We start from the raw sequence: 6,000 nt of genomic DNA on the forward strand, positions 1-6,000 counted from the left end.
CGAGTTATGAAGGAAGATAAAACGAGATGGGAGGAATGCGTCCAAGAACTAACACTAAACCACATGTTACTCTCATATACAAAATTTAATGTCCTGAGAAAAAAGCATTTTATGCTGTTCTACGACAAACACATTTATTTTCACCCAAGTCTACTTTTAGGAGAAAACGCACTTGTTAAAATTTTCTCCGTTTTTAGTTTTATAAAACAAGCAGGGCTTCTAAGCAAGCTGTAACGCTGGAACGTGCTGTAACAGTTATTATCCACAAAATACACAAAACCTTCTGTTTGGCGCATGATACCCTAAGTTGCTTATGTGCCATAAAACACAACACAACACACGACAAAACAAGTTTTCTGAAGGATGGTCATACCGGCCGCTCCTAACTCGGGTAAGTCGGCCACGACAAGAGTTTGTGCCATGTCTGAACCATTGTCACTTGAAGCAGCGCCGTGAGTTTGGGGTGCACGGGAGGACAGAACGGTGTATATAACCGGAATTTAGAGATACTGGAAGGGTGGATCGATAGAAGGTCAGGATAATGTGTTTAGTTGCTATCTGTTTGTCATCGTGGCGTGTGGATATGCGCTTTACAGCCATGACGCCTTGATCCCTTAAGCCTCCAAAAGGTCGGCATCGGTTTCGGAAATGAGATCTGCCTCAGAGATCACACCCTGAGAGCTGTTGAGGCTGCTGTGTGGTGTGACCCTGATTTCCAGATCTGCCATGCGGGTTTGTTTCAGGAGGATTTTGGATTGCTGCTGAGTTTTAACTTAAACTAGCACTTAGCCTATTCTCAGTTTTTTTGCCTCGACAGGTTTGCCAATGATTCCTTCGTGGAACTTGGAGACAAGGCATGCAGACTTGGAAAATACGGGTTTCAATTTATCTACTGATTCAATGACCAAAAAGCGGGGATAGTTGTCATGTTTCAAAATGTTGATGGCTGGAAGGAATGGCAAGAAAACTTTGGTGCGGCCACTTTTCAGGGACCGAGCACGTTTGTGGAGGAGGGTGTTTGAAAATACTATACGGCATAGTATAAAACAGGGAGATGGGGGTACTTTTTCATAAGCCTTACCCTGATGGCTGAAGAGGGCCCGGAGCTCCCTGCCTGGTACACAGACAGAGAACCCATCGGCTGGAGCATGAGATGGGCGGCGACCGCCAACGTTTTAGGTTTCTACCCTTCACCCTAAAACTCATTGCAACGGTTGGCTGCAGAGTGAGTGTGGTGTTCGGGGTCCGCGGTGTCGCCAATACCATCATCAAGATTACTCAAGGTGCCAAACTACACAACACAGACACAAGCCAACTTGATACCTGTACTTCTAACCTCACATCCTGAGATAATCGTATGCAATAAAACTTCCTGTTCCGATTATTTATGTAAAAATAACGCTGCAATGTACGTGTTGTCAATTTCCAAATATAAAAAAGTGAAGGCGTATCATCTTTAGTGTCGCAAATTCTGCTGCTGTAACTTACATGCGCTGGCTTCCTTTTTCTGTTGCTAAGATGTTTGTGTGTGTGCCAAGCGTAAAGCTTGAGGTTTAGAACATTAGTAAAAATGTTATATTCGTTTTAAAGACATTAGGCAAAAATAGGGTGCTACTTGTCATCGTTTTGCTACCTCGTTTTTTATTTTATAGTCAAATACTAGCTTGTTTTGGAGAGCTTCAACTAAAGTGCTTCTGACACAGTCTTACGAGATAGTGGGGGCTTTCGCTACATACTGCACCTGGAATATACCTTTTCGGAGTAACGGCCATAATTAGGCAGCTTGTTTTCTTTAGCCCTCTCACCCTAGATAATGTATATGTTGATTTAAAAGAAATACAATAAAATAATGTATAAATAAATACCTCTCGAATTGGTACGTATTCAAGTCCAGCAGGCATCTGAAAAGAGAAAGATGCTGGCGGCAAATCCTGTTCTAAAGAAACTTCTACCAGAATATTTATAACAACAGTCCAGGCTACAGCTTTCATTATTGAAATCCAAAACTCAAATGCACGACGTGGATGGGTCGTAACGCGTTTATTTATACAGCAAAACATAGTAAAAAAAATAAGAATGTTGTTAAAAGCTGAATAGCAAAAACGCAAAATAAACACGCCTTTATTTTGAATCATAAATAGAAACCTACAACAAAGAGTGCAGACTGCAGAGTAAAAGTTTTTGCAAAACATATGAACTACAGTGGTATCAAAATATTTCAATACTTTTGGAACCATTTGTGTGGGTATATTTGTTATCAGACATTCCCGGTCATACGTTTTCTCTGTACACACGCTAAAAGTTTTGGTTGGTGGTATGTTTCCTCGGCAACAGGTGACTTGTGTGAATTCCCGAATTGCAGAGAAAAACAAGGTACTTTGAGCATACATGAATAATACTAAGATAGCGGAATTGGCCATGTCAGTGAATTGTGAGTCATTTTTTTACATTTTTGAACTGTTCCGGTAATTTCATAAGATGAAACTGCGCAAAGAACTTTGGCAGAAAATGCGGGCTTCAGTACATGGTAAAAACCGAATATTTTCCCGTTTCTGCGGTTGCAGTTCAAGGGTACTCTCCTCGTGAAATTAGTTAAAATTGGTCTGGCCACTACTCATCTAATTGTTCCAGTATCGCCAAGTCATCTGCCAGAATGAGAGTTCCAGAAGGAAGGCGCCACCTCCGAGAACAGTACAAACACATGAAGATGATCATGATGATGGTTGGATTTTCTGGCGCAATACCAGCTGCGCGAAGAGCGCCAAAGAAACGTATTTAACTATAAACAGTGGCTACTAAAATGCTTAAGCCAGAATAACAGTACATCAATTAGGACGACTTCTAACCGCGGAATTCAAATATTGAAACTGAAAGTATTTAAAATCTACCTTGAATCCCGCTGACATCGAGGACCTGAAATTATAAAATCATCAAATCGGTAACTTTCCTATGAACAAGAAAGAGCTCAGCAGAAAACCGACATTTTCTGTGATGCAGTTGGGGCCAAAAAATGTTGCCCAAGTTGGAACAACTGCTTTTCTAAGTGGAACGACGCCCAAAAGGGCTAATTGTTTCTTTTTTTTGTTAGTCGAAAACAGTAACAGTTATACATGTTACAGGTTTACAGTTGCAGGATTTGAGCGCTTTTAGATTCTGTGCAAAATGTTTGTATTTATTTTTGTGTTTTTGTGTGTGGAAATACCGTCGTTCATGCTTATTTTGTTTTTGTCACAAAATCTCCGAGTGCAGCTTTTTGTACTCGTTATTCTCCTTGAACTCATATTTCTTCTTGAACACCAACGATTGCACTAAAAATGTATCCTTCTACATTTTCATACCATAGATTTGTCGGGGGTAGGAAAGTGTTAGGAGCAAAGCAAACCCTTCGAAGGTTGAAATCATGAAAAATAGGCAGTTTATAACAATACAGAAGTATTTTCGCAACGCCACATTTCTTCAATTTAGGCGACCGTTCGGGTTCCAATGAAAAATTATAAAGCCTTCAACCACACAAATTGACTTAACCAGAGCTCCTGATGTATCCGTAACTTTATTCAAGAGTGACAATACTGTGGTCTCGAAAACTTCATTATATAAAGTAATAAAAAAACAACCAGGCAAAAAATGGTCTGTTCCGAATAGAAAAAAATATTACGAGTTTCTTTGTAAAATTCTATAGGCTTGACAAGAAAACATTTCAGTTTTGAGACGTCAGTCAAAGAGAACGGCCAATAATGGGTCATTAAAATATAGAAAATGTTTAGAAATTCTTTTTGTTCAAATATTTTTCTCCAAATATGTACATATACCAGGAAAGAAGCTTTTTCTAGGTAGAGAAAATGCTTTAGAAGTGGTGTATCTCATTTTTTTCTTCCGAGCAATGTCAATCAATACTTGTATATATTATCCTAGTAGAAAACATCACCATAAAGACAATATTTTTTCTCAACACGCTGTTCCTTCTGCTCAAATTGTTTACGAATTGCCGAGACGTCGATAGTAAGCAAGAACTCCACACATACAATGCCAGAACAGCCCGTTTTTATATATTATATTTTTTACAGTATTGCCAGAATACAAACATACCAAATTTCTAGCGTACAGCAGGCCAGTTAGCTCTCCGAAGCTAATGCCCTATTGCTTATTTCATTGAAGCCGTTATTCCTACTATAAAATCCTAATATTGCAGGTGAGACAAATGTTCGCATCTCCCCTGATAGTATCGAATTTTATCAATCGAGGTTTTATAACAGCTTTCTTCAAAAGGGTGAGCAATAGGTATTCTGATTGCATTGTCAAGGCGCAATGGCATATTTTTACGTGTTCACTAATGCCTAGTGACGGAGTTTTTGCGCAACTTTTGCTCCAAGGCAACCCACATCCCCCACGCCAATCCAAGACTCACAAACAATATTGTCATGAAGCCAAAGACGACTTGTTTTCTTTAAAGAAAACAAGTTTATTGGAGCGAACGTGTGCTCTCCCAACAAATCAAAGAATACAGGCGATGAAGCAGCAGTCAACAAAGTGTCGGGCGAAGGCGAGCGCGACGATTTAAATGCCGCGGCATCTGCTCTGCGGAAATTTATCACTCGGCGCGAAAGTTTTTTGAATTGTCTAAGTGTATCCAGTACACTGTCTATCAACGAAGATAATTCTAGGCTGTTCATGCTAGTTCGGAACGCTCTCCCTATCAGAAGAGACAACGTACATTTATTTATTTCTTTATTTATAATACCTCAAGGGCCCCAGTCAAGGGGTTGTACATAAGGGGGTAGACAGTTCACAAACAGATGATTTGTGCGATAGCTTCTTTGAAATGGACGATGCTGGAGTGGTGCACGATCTCAGCAGGAAGATTGTTCCATTCTATTGATGTCTGCGCAAAAAATGAAGAGTGATTGGCAGTGGTATGCGCACGGGGAGGATAAACCGCTTTCGAATCGCTAATACGGCATGAAAGACGATGAGCTGGAATAATACAGGGGTTTAGGTGGAATGCATGATAAAATTCATGAAACAAACACAGTCTTGAAATTTGGCGGCGTGAAGCTAAGTTAACCATGTTAGCTTGAGATTTTAGTTCAGTGACGCTACTTTGATAGGAGTAGTATGAATAAATGAATCTGGCTGCGCGATTTTGGATGGAATCAAGTGTTTGAATAACAGAGATAAGATGGGGATCCCAGATGGCACACGCGTATTCTAGCTTCGGGTGAACCAGTGTTAGATAACTTAAAAGTTTAACAGAAGATGGGGCTAGACGTAAGTTTCTACGGAGATAGCCAAGAACGTGGTTAGCGTCATTAGTGAGGTTCATTATGTGGGGCGACCAGGTGAGATCTGAAGTTAGAGTGATACCAATATATTTACATAAATTTACTGCTGTAATTTCAAAATCAAACAGGAAGTATTTATTGGAGGAATAAGATTGTCGGCGATTGAAAGAAATGAAACAAGGTTTCTTTATGTTAGGGGATATCAGCCATTTTCCCACCATGATTCAATCAAAGAAAGGTCAGACTTTAGGATGACCGAGTCGCTTGCATTGTGAATAGGACGATACATGACACAGTCACAGTGGCACAGAAGGAAAGAACGGATCACGCGCCTCCTTTGGCCCAGAGACAAAGCCGATAACACAGACCGCTGCTGCCGGGCGGCAAAAGCGAAACACAAATAAACAAACCCAATGCCTGGTTCGCGGCCTTACCTCCCTCTAACAGTGCATCGATCCGATGCTAACATAAGCGTCAGTCCGGATAAACAAAAAAATAAAAGTCCGTCATCTTGCGTAGAAAGGTTTTAAGTGAACCACGTGAACGACTTCAGGCCGCGTGCGTCGTCGTGATGTTCCCGAATCACCATAGAAGATCACCTCGCAAGTAAGGTGCCCAACATGTTGTAGAATCCGGTAAGGTACGAAGTACCGTCGTAGAAGCTTCTCACTGAGTCCACGTATTCGCATGGGAGTCTAAACCCACACACGATCCCATGGGC

This window comes from Haemaphysalis longicornis, unplaced genomic scaffold (assembly GCF_048455015.1).
Source record: "Haemaphysalis longicornis isolate Haplotype H1 unplaced genomic scaffold, Haemaphysalis longicornis Haplotype H1 scaffold_6, whole genome shotgun sequence".
Taxonomy (NCBI): domain Eukaryota; kingdom Metazoa; phylum Arthropoda; class Arachnida; order Ixodida; family Ixodidae; genus Haemaphysalis; species Haemaphysalis longicornis.